The following is an 11,097-nucleotide window of genomic DNA, read 5'->3' on the forward strand; positions in this document are numbered from 1 at the left end:
GATTGTTTTCCAGTTTTGTGGTAATTAGAATTGCAAATAGACAACACAAACCACTGAATTACTTTAGAGTTCATTATACTATGTGTTTAATTGAAATGTTATATAGTTCTTAATGTCTTCTTTTTGTCCTCTCAAATATTCCGTAAGTAAAGAGTCCTCCCTGTTTTGTTATGGGATGAATGAAAACCATCTTATAAAATTAGAGTCAAGATCCCCATGCCTTGAGTGGGTTAAACAGGTAAGCCACTACATGAATAGAATACAGTCCTAAGGAGGCTTAATTCTGTCTTGGTAGACTCCACCCAGATGAAGAAATATAGCCCAAGAATCAAAATCAGTAATTATTCAAAATATATTTTTTGATCAAGACTGTAACTTTTAACTCTTTGGAAATAAATTTACCTACCATTGAACATGAAGGCCCTTTGCTTAGCTGAGGACATCTTAGCAGGATTATAAGGTCTTTGGAAATAAATTTGCCTACCATTGAACATGAAGGCCCTTTTCTTAGCTGAGGACATCTTAGCAGGATTATAAGGGAGGCTAATTGCAGAATGACTTTACATGATGTTCTCTCAACTAACTTTAAAATGCAATATATGTTTTGAGACTTATAATATGTACTTTCAGAAGATACAGTAACTCTTATCAATCTTTCAGTGTTTGCTCTAGCAAATCACTACATCAATGTCTAAAACTGCATGTATTCAAACGGTAGGCAGTTTTCTTCCTAGAATAGTCTTTTATGTACTTGATGTCTCATGTTCAATCTACATTCAGCTTTCTCCTTCTTTCTTCATATCTTATCTCCTCAGGACAGTTGGGATTTATTTGTATTATTGATGTCTTTTTTTCAGGGATATTACCCCCAGGAGGCAACTTCTTGTTCTGCTATGAGCTTATAAAGCTTATTGAAACATAGGGCACTATATGCATCAAAGGAAAATCTGTTCAGAAAACACTCCCATGAGAATTGGCTAAAAACAAACAAAAACAAAACAAAAAAGGTAATGAAGCACAGCATGCTCTCCAATCAATTCAACCCTCCAGGCAGAGTCCTAGTGATTTTAAGATGAACATCTGTCTTCATGGAGAAACCAAAACAGCTTTGATTTTAGGTATCATTTATTCATAAGTTATAGACACTGAAGTTGAATGTGTGGAATTTACTCCACATTCTCATAATATGGTATCCTGTCTATCTCTATATATTGAGTTGAGATGGCAAACATATTGTGGGTTCTTTGTACTATAACTTAATTATGTATTTAGAGTTTTGCTCCCTCAGCAAGATAAGCTTTTCCATTACATATAGTAAAATCACTTATAAGAACTAGGAAGATCAAGGAGAAAAATACAGCTGAGCATTTTGATCTTACCAGAAGGGGAAATTTAGCTGAGAAAAAGCTTTATGAACAAAATTGGTAGAAACTCAATTATTACTCTTCTCTCATAAATTTCTTGGGTTCTGCCATTTCCCTCAATTTAATGCTCACTCCCCATTTTGGAAGTCATCTGTCACTAATTGAGGCCAAATCAGGGGGAAAAGGAAGGAAATCAAACACAAAATTATTTGCTTCCTTTACGTCAACCACTGAAATAACTGAATTTAAAAAAAGGATTGATCAGTAACTATTAATTTCAACATGTCTCTGTAATTAAGTCATACGTCCTTTTTTTAACCCTTTCATTTTCTATTCAATTTCTTATCAATTGCATTTTTTTCTTCTTTTAAAATGTCATTCATATTTTCACTCTTTCTTTTCAGGACTCGGGACTGCACTTTTTGATAATAATAAGAGTAATAATACAACCAACAATAATAAATTGCAGTCTGACTTCATCTCAGTCTCTACGCTTTTTATCTGTAAATATTTCCAGACTAATTTAAGGCTTAAGTTTAGCTACCTAAGTTAGTGTGCCTATTGTCGAAAAGAATATGAAGTACAAATTACTCTAACTTTATATTCAAAACACATCTCTATAAGAAGTAAATAGTTGGATCTTATGTTTTATACAGTCCAATAATATCTGCCCTTTAATTGGAGTTTATAGTCTACTTATATAATATACTAGAGGCCCAATGCACGAAATTTGTGCGAGGGGCTCAGCCTTCACAGCCCTGGCTTCAACATCCGGAAGGACATCTGGTCTAATTAGCATATTACACTTTTATTATTATAGATGTATATATTAAATCTGCCATTTGGTATTTGTTTCTCTTTGGCTTATCTTGTTTTTTTGTTACTCTGCTCCTTTGTTCCTTTCTGCTTTGGGGGTTAAGCAAATGTTTTTGGCTTTTCTGCTATACTTCCTTGCATTATTTTCTTCAGTGGTTGTTCTAGGGAACACAATATGAATTGGAAATTATCACAATATAATTAAAGTTATTTCTTTGTGTAGATTAGAGGAACTATGCAACAATAGACTATTTCTGTTTAGTACCTTGCTTTTTATGCTATTGGTATATATTCATATCTATATACATTATGTACATATTTTACAGTGTTAAAGTTTTGCTTTAAATATATTTCATTTATTAAAAAAATAAGAGAAGAAAATTATATTTCAAGTTCTACATTTACCATTTCCAGTAATCTTTGTTTCTGGTGTCTGGAGAAATGTTGTTATCATCAGTTCCATCAGAGTGAAGACTTTTCTCTAGCACGTCTTGCAATTCAAGGGGCTTGAGATGAATTCTCTACTTTTTTCTTCACCTAAAAATGTTTTCATTTTGCCCCCTGTTTTGAAGGGTAGTTTTTCTAGATATAGAACTAGTTTTTCTTTCAGCAATTTAAAGAAGTCATTTCATTTTCTTTGGACCTTTATCATTTCTGACAAAATGGTAGCCAGTATCTTATTGTCATTACAACTTATGTATCACTTTTTTCTCTTACTGCCTTAAAAACTTTCTCTTTAATCTCATGATTTCAGCAGGCTGGCTATGCTTTGCCTAGGTACAGTTTCACTATATTCATCTTTCTTGTATTTCTCTAATGACTCTAAGCTACAAATCTGTGACCAATGATTTTGTGGATTAGATTCCCTCGCAAAGAGAGGCAGTCTCCATCTAGGGTTTGGGCTTGCTGCCTCCTTTACCTGGTTACCAGATACACTCTATGGAAAAGCAGTTATTGGCTTGCTATTGGGTTCTTGTTGATAGTGAACTCTGGACTCATGGAAGCTTCATGATTCCTCAACCTGATATTTCCATTTAGTTCGGGTCAGTTTAGACTCCATGGTTAACCAGGTGTGAAAGGCCCATCAAGCCTCACTTGTCAAATGGATCTGGTATAGTTAAAACACAGCCAGCCTGGCCTGGGGCTGCCATCTTGGCTTTACAGTAAACCTGTCACTTTGGGGGAATCTTGATCTTCTCCACTAGTTAAACAAAGCTGCTGGCTCGGTTGTGCTCTCAATACACTGCCTGGGCCTGTGTGCCTTAGATGTGAGGATACAGCTAAGCTGAAACCAAGTGGTGCTCATTGGGCTGCCGCAGTTGTTCCATCTCAGCACCACCTATGAAGAACCAAAATGGACGCAATTGCTCTCTTCTGCAGGTAATACTTTTCTTGGTGAACTGTCTTATATATATATTTAAATATATTTTATTGATTTTTTTATGAAGAGGGATAGTTAGAAACATCAATGAGAGAGAAACATCAATCAGCTGCCTCCTGTACACCCCCTACTAAGGATGTGCCTGCAACCAAGGTACATGCCCTTGACCGGAATTGAACCTGGGACCCTTTGTCTACAGGCTGACGCTCTATCCATTTAGCTAAACCAATTAGGGCCATCTTATGTTTTTACTGGCTGTGGGCTCTTGCTAATGGCCTAGCTGTTCTGGTATACCACTTGGTACACTACAGATCAGCAGATTAAAGTAAACCCTCTTTGGGCTACAAAATTATGAAAAAAAATCATGGTACTCACAAAGCCATCTTGGTTACTCATGTAGATGTCCCCATTCAGGGTCCACTTTCTGATGAGTCTGCTCAAGTTTGTACCACTCAGATTGCCACTACTGCTGCCTGGATTCACCACCATATTACATAGGGCAACACATCTACTATCATAGGGTGGACAATATAGAGGATGATAATTACCATGGCTTGCCAGTCTCATGACCCATAGCAAAAGTTGACCCTTTTTCTTGTGGTGTGGGCACTACATTCAAAAGGGCATGGCTCTCGTCCATGCCTGCAGACTCATCTACTCCTGTAGACTCATGAATCTTTGACTCCTTCTTAAAGCTAACAGTGGTGCTTTACCACCCTTTATACGTTTTCTTGTTACAGCATTCCCATACCATCAGTTGTATTAATTACAGCTCTTGAAACCAATTCTCCTCATGTGCATTCAAATAACTGATTGTTAATCCCAAAGGTCACTTAATAATGAGTTGAATATCAAGGTATTTCATGAAATTTCTATATTCCCTTTCATCCATATATATCTGCTACTATACACTACAACATTCCCTTCAAAACTTGATAAACAATTTTTCACTATACCCTTCTCACTTCCCCCCTTGTCTACACACTGTAATAAGACAGTTTGGTCACAGAATCCAATTGTCCTAAGAAAGTGAACAATTCCTTGTGGCTTCTTCTTGGGTAATGATCAAGATCAAAGGGGTGGGAGATTATATAGACCCATTTTGAAAATTTAGGATTCCTCCCTTACCATTCATGGGCATGAAGCTTCTTGTTATTTCCTAATGGAAAGCCAGGCAAGCTTGATTGGTATACCCTTTGGAGAGAAACCAGCCAAAATGAGGCCTAAAGGATATACACTTAATTCTGCTTCAGCCACCTGGGTTCTCATGTTGGATTGACATGGTCCTCAATCATAGGATGATTACCTCCTGGCTGACTATATTGTTCACTGAGTCCCATCCAGTGACCTAACCAGGCCAAATTGGGGAACTTAACAGGTTTCAGTAAGTTTTATAGAAATGCTCTTTTTCCTGCCATACCTGACCTTAAGTCTAGCTGTGAGTAGGGAATAATCATAAAAAATGGCAAAGTTGCTGATACTGAACGGGAGTTCACTGTATTTGTGGTGGTGAAGAGAACAATATCCTGTCACCAGGGAGAGGAATACCTCAGACACCAGAAGGGATGAGGAGAAAGGAGGTACATTAATCATCTTTGTTTTTCAGAATCACCCTTGCAATCTTTTTCACAAAGGAAAATGGCCTTATTTTGCTCTCTAAATATGCTGTAAGTTTTTTTAAAATTCAACTGACTGGTGCACCATCCCCCACCAGATGTTTGTGACAATAATGTGATCATCATCCCCCTTATCCTTACTGAGAAGTCTATAGTAAAAAGCATCTCCTGTATCTCCCATGTAGGACATCTGTCAACATATTTGGATGTCTTCCGCACCCCCAATTGTATCGTCCTTGCTCAGTTTCATGAGGGAGACTAATTCCACCAAAACAAATTGATTCAATCATTTCAACTGAACAAGGGCCATAAAGTCTTATAGCCATTCAGGGGACCATGTTAGGAGCCTTGTCAACCTGTGGCCCTGATCAATGTGGGTCCCTTCAAGTATTTAATAAAACACTACCACTAGGATCATATACTATTTACATGACTGTGGAAATCTCTTCAATAACTTTGGTCACCCTCAGTTATTCAGAGGAGGTTCCTGGAGAGATAATGACTCATCATTTATGCATACACTATGGATAGTTACTCCTACAATAAAAGTCATCCAATTAGAAAAGGTGGCATGAGATTAGCTTCTAATTTAGCTGACATGATCAATAACACTGTCTCAGTTCTGGAATGTATTCAGATCAGCAACAACTCAATGGCTATGGTTGTGACGCATGATAAAATTGCCCTAGACTCTTCCTCTGGTACAATATAGAGTCTGTATGTTCACTGATAATTTTATTGCACCTGGATTAAGGTTTTGGACCAAGTAGAAAGGTCAATGAAGACATTTAAAAAGAAAATTATATATATTTCTATGGTAGACCCTGATGATCTGTAGCATTTGGCCAGTTTGGTCCAGCTGGGAGAAATGGTCAATATTGCAGATTGTCCTGCTGCTTAGAGTCCTCACAATGACAGTCACATAAATAATATATGAAACAGACCCATGTTTTTCAGATTAATGAGAGTGGCAAACAAGTGGCATACTTTTGCAGAAACTCAACAGAAGTTAAGAGGGTAGCAATCTGGGGCAGATATTGTGGGGAGATAATTCTTCAAGGATCTCTCACATTTTTTATATCATTTAAGGAAAGCAGTTACTTCCCTTTATTTTTACTATCCTTTTAAGGATGTTTTGTATAGAAAAGAACAGCCTTGGAACATAGAGATAGTGTTTCCCTCCAGAACAGAGAACAAATATGTCTACCATCAAATGTAATGAAGATAACATTCCCCTATGTAACAAAGGACAGTCATGCTTATTGCCTATTATGAAACACTAGTGGCCCGGTGCACGGATTCATGCACATTGAAAGGAAATTAATTAGAATTCCTGGGGTATTGCCACGGCTCCAAGGCCATCTGCAGAGTGATGGGGGTGAGAGGAAGAAAGAAAACTCATGCTTGGCTCTTGTGGAACTCAAATGCAAGTGTGCAGTAAACCAGATTTGGGGCCAAAAGTGCCCCGGGAACAACATAACCCACAGCTGTAGGTGAAATCACACGGCCCCGCAAGGAATCGGGCTCCTTCCTCTCTATATACTAGAGGCCCAGTGCACGGATTCGTGCACCAGTAGGGTCCCTCGGCCTGGCCTGCAAGGTTCGGGGATAGGGGCAAAACAGCAGTCCAACATCCCCCGAGGGGTCCCAGAGTGCAAGAGGGCACTCTACAAAATTGCTGTTGTACAGGGTGTGGAACTCAAATGCAAGTGTGCAGTAAACCAGTTTTGGGGCCAAAAGTGCCCCAGGAACAACATAACCCACAGCTGAAGGTGAAATCACATGGCCCTGCAAGGAATCGGGCTCCTTCCTCTCTGGTTCTGGGTTGCATCACCTGAGAACTGCTGCTGCCAAAACACCGTAACTCAGCAGCTCCTGCTTTGAGGGTCTGCCTCCTGGTGGTCAGTGTGTGTCATAGGTACTGGTTGGTTGAGTAGTTGGACAGTCGGATGGTCACTTAGCCTTTTATATAGACTAGAGACCTGGTGCACCAAATTTGTGCACAGGAGAAGGGCTCCCCTCAGCCTGGTCTGCACCCTCTTGCAATCTGGGATCACTGGCTCCTAACCACTCGCCTGCCTGCCTAATCACCCCTAACTGCTCGCCTGCCTGCCTGATTGCCCCTAACTGCTCACCTACCTGCCTGATCACCCTAACTGCTCACCTGCCTGCATGATTGCCCATAACCACTTGCCTGCCTGCCTGCCTGATCATCCCTAACTGCCTCTGCCTTGGCCCCCGACACTGCGGCTTCGTCCAGAAGGACATCCAGAATGATGTCCAGAAGGTTGTTCAGCTGTCCAGTCTAATTAGCATATTATGCTTTTATTATTATAGATTAGGGTTCTACTCATAGTGCTCCTCTTCTCTAACACAACCCACAGTATGTGTAAGTGCTTTCTGGGACTCTTCACATAGCTGTGTGGGAATTGGGACTTAGAGGTACATTGTAAAAACAATGCAACTACTCTAGCTACCCTAGCTAACGCTATTACTATGAGTAATAAACAGTTCTTTTCTGACTGGACTAGAAATGTCATGTAAATCTACCAACCTCTGTAAAACTGGCAGGCTAACTTGTTAGCTTGCAAGAAAAGCAAAATCTTAGAACCTTCAGAATTCTTGATAATAGGAAAAGGTGAAACATTATACATAAGTAATTAATATAGTTTCTGGTACAATAAATAACCTTAATATAGGAAGCTGTGAGATTTCATTTCCCATCATGTCACAACACTCAGTATACAGGAGATTTTTAAGATATACTGACAGAGGGATTGCTCAGATTTTTCAATGAAATGTTAATATTAAATAGTCTGTCATAACTGTCATCATAACATCATGAAAGAATGAGTTTCAAGTTTAATTGGATGGCCAAAAAGAAATTAATAGCCAGTTCTGAAAACCCTTTTTTAATGCAACACATGCCAATCAAAACAACTCTCTCAAGCTAATTTTTTTTCTTAATTTTCCATCCAGCAGATGTCAGCAGTGATCTTGCTGAGCTGACAAAGCTAGTTTTCTTAGTTGCCTCCTAAAGTTAATTCTTTTCCTACCTCTTACATGTTTTCAACTTCAGAAATACTCTTAGAATTAGATTTCAACAGTTATCCAAATACTGGTAGCATAAGAATCCATGTCAGCTAAAGATAATATTTGACAGCATAATAATGGCAATTGTCAAGCCTTTATATATCTAGTTGCATTAGCTAGACACTTGAGACAGTTCTTTGTTTAGGCTTGCCCTGACAATGAAAAAAAATACTGGAATATACTATTAACTAAAATTAGAGTAAAATATGAATTTATGTTTCTAGTTCTATTTTAGCACTTATTTAATCCATAAGCTTGTTATTGAAGCGGAGGAAAGAATGAGGCATATATATATAATTTGACATGAACAGATGGAAGAATATACCGTGTTCATGGATTGCTAGAATCAAAATCATTAAAATGTCCATACTACCCAAAGCAATGTATAGATTCAATGCACTCCCCATTAAAATACCAACAGCATGTTTCACAGACCTAGAACAAACCATCAAAAATTCATCTGGAATAAAAAAAAAAACGGCAAATAGCTGCAACAATCTTGAGAAAGAAAAATAAAGTTGGAGGGATCACAATACCAGGTATCAAGCTATACGGACATATAGTCCAATGGAACAGAACAGAGAACCTAGAAATCAACCCAAGCCATTATGTTCAATTAATATTTGACAAAGGAGGCAAGAGCATACTAGCACTGATACTGCAGCCAAATTTAATAAGAAATATCTGACATAGGGACAATAGAAAGGGGAAATATAAAGGGTTATTTGTCCCCATGAGTGTGGGTAAAATTAACAAGGAACACATTGTTAACTTGAAAGCACCACAAATTCCATACATTTGAAGAAGAATATGACTTTTGGAAGTCAAAAACTATTAGCTTTCTCTCTTATTCACTTGCTGTTTGTATTCAAAGGCTATCCTTGCCTTTGTTGATGCTTCCTACCATTAACCAAAAAAATTGTCTCTCTAGCCATCCCCCATTACTTTTCTTAGGCAAAGACTCAGTTAAAATCCATTATGTCAGCATTTCTCTCTTTATCTTATAAAAAAAAAAAAACAAACAACTCCTTATAAGTGTTTCATGTCATTTATTTGAAAAGATGCTGAACGTATTCCCAAGTACAATTTCTAAACATTCAGGTCCCAACCCTTTAAGATCCACATCTTTCACAGACACACAGTTTTCATTTCCAAAAGTTCTGGGCGGCGTCATTGGCGGTGAGCCGTGCCTGGGTTCTCAGTGGTTCTGCTCTGTTGGCTCGATGCTGTCCAGGCTGCGCTCTGGCTCGTGTTCACCAGGGGAAGCGATGCTACCTGAGCAGGTGTTTCCTGCCCTTCATGAGGCACCGCATGCTTCCGGCCCGCACAGTGAGGAACGCCTGCTCTGTAAGGGGCCTGCACCTCTAACTGCAGGCAGAGGACGAGGGGAGGGGTCTGGAGGGTTAAGTAGCCAATAGTCTACGTGTATTTCTAAAAGCAGGAAGTGAGTGACGGTGTCTGGGACCCATCAGTACAATTTAGGTTGAGTTTTATGGGAACCGGGAACATGTTTAAACAGGACGAGAGGGAATAACAAAAAACCACCAAAATAGCATTTTAAGTCCTTAGTCCATAAATCTTCATGAAAACAGTTCCCTTTGGCCTGGCTCACGTGCGGTCCAGAGGCTCCTCCCCCGCTGCAGCTGTGTCACCTCGAGGCAGGAAGGCACCTGCTACAGGTACAACTTGATGAGCTCGTCGCTGACAGGCCGAGGGTGTCAGCACCCCCAAGTCTGTAAACAGCAGTGTGATCAAGGGGGGGAGGGCGGTTTGTAGTCGACCCACGGGTGCTCCTCTCTGAGATCCTGTCCAGTCTGCACAGACCTCAGCGTGTCTGCCTTGTCCTGTGGACACAGCAAGCACACATTAATCTGCCCGCCATGTGCTCAGGGCTCTGCACTGGAGGTGGGGGCTGGCCTGGCCACTCCCCCCACATCTCAGCCTGCCCACGCGTGGTCTCGGTGGACCATCTAACTCTGCCCGTGCTGTTCCCCTGCACAGGTCACGGAGGTCAGAGCTCAGGAGGACAGGGCTTGCCCATGGGCACACGAGCACATGGGCACACGGGCAGGGAGTGTCAGGGAGCCGGTCCAGGCAGCTGACTCTAGGCTGCGCCGTTCACCACCAGCCCCTGCCTCTGCACCGCGTCTGGTGCTCAGTGAGCCGGAGGCTGGAAGGCCGAAATTCTGGGGCCCAGTTAGACTCAGTCTCACCGCCACCAGCTTATCTTTCTGTCCCAATGTCAGAAGAACAGTCACGGGAAGAGAATAATTCCCTGGCTCATTCTTACCATTTTTTCAAAGGTTTCAGTTTAGACTTAAATACCCCTTCAAATGCGTAAAGCTCTTGCCTTAAACTTGTCTGGGAGTCTTGCTGGTTTAGTGGGAAGAGCCAGAGGAACTTGAAACTCTCCGCCACCACGTAGAAGGGCTTGTTCTGTGCTTTGGTGCACACGGCCAGCTGGTTGGTTCCAATCTTGTGAATAACGCCGCCGTTTTCAACAACGCCCTCGGCACCCACTATGACAGGGTCCACCTTCTCCATGATGTAGCCACCAGCGGCGTCCAGGACCACGGGGACGGGGACGTTGAGGTGGCAAAGGGCTTTGGCCATTTTCTTACGCCCCGTCTTTGATGAAAGTGTGGCACAGATCTGCAATTTTACTTCTCGCCAGTGATATTCTCCTGAGAAAAAGCTCTCCCCGCTCAATCATCATCTTTACACTTGGAGTAATCCGAGTATTCCGGGGACGCGAGGCTGACGAAGCGCAGGAGGAGCTCCCCGCCCGAGGACACGGCCACGGCCACGGAGGAGTCCACGCCGCACA

At 40.8% G+C, this 11,097-nt stretch overlaps 1 pseudogene; it reads right to left on the reverse strand.

The window, feature by feature from the left end:
- Positions 1-10,556: 10,556 nt before the first annotated feature.
- Positions 10,557-10,885, reverse strand: LOC102774836 (annotated as a pseudogene).
- Between the last annotated feature and the right edge of the window lie 212 nt (positions 10,886-11,097).

The sequence above is a fragment of the Myotis davidii genome, unplaced genomic scaffold, assembly GCF_000327345.1.
Source record: "Myotis davidii unplaced genomic scaffold, ASM32734v1 scaffold275, whole genome shotgun sequence".
Lineage (NCBI taxonomy): Eukaryota > Metazoa > Chordata > Mammalia > Chiroptera > Vespertilionidae > Myotis > Myotis davidii.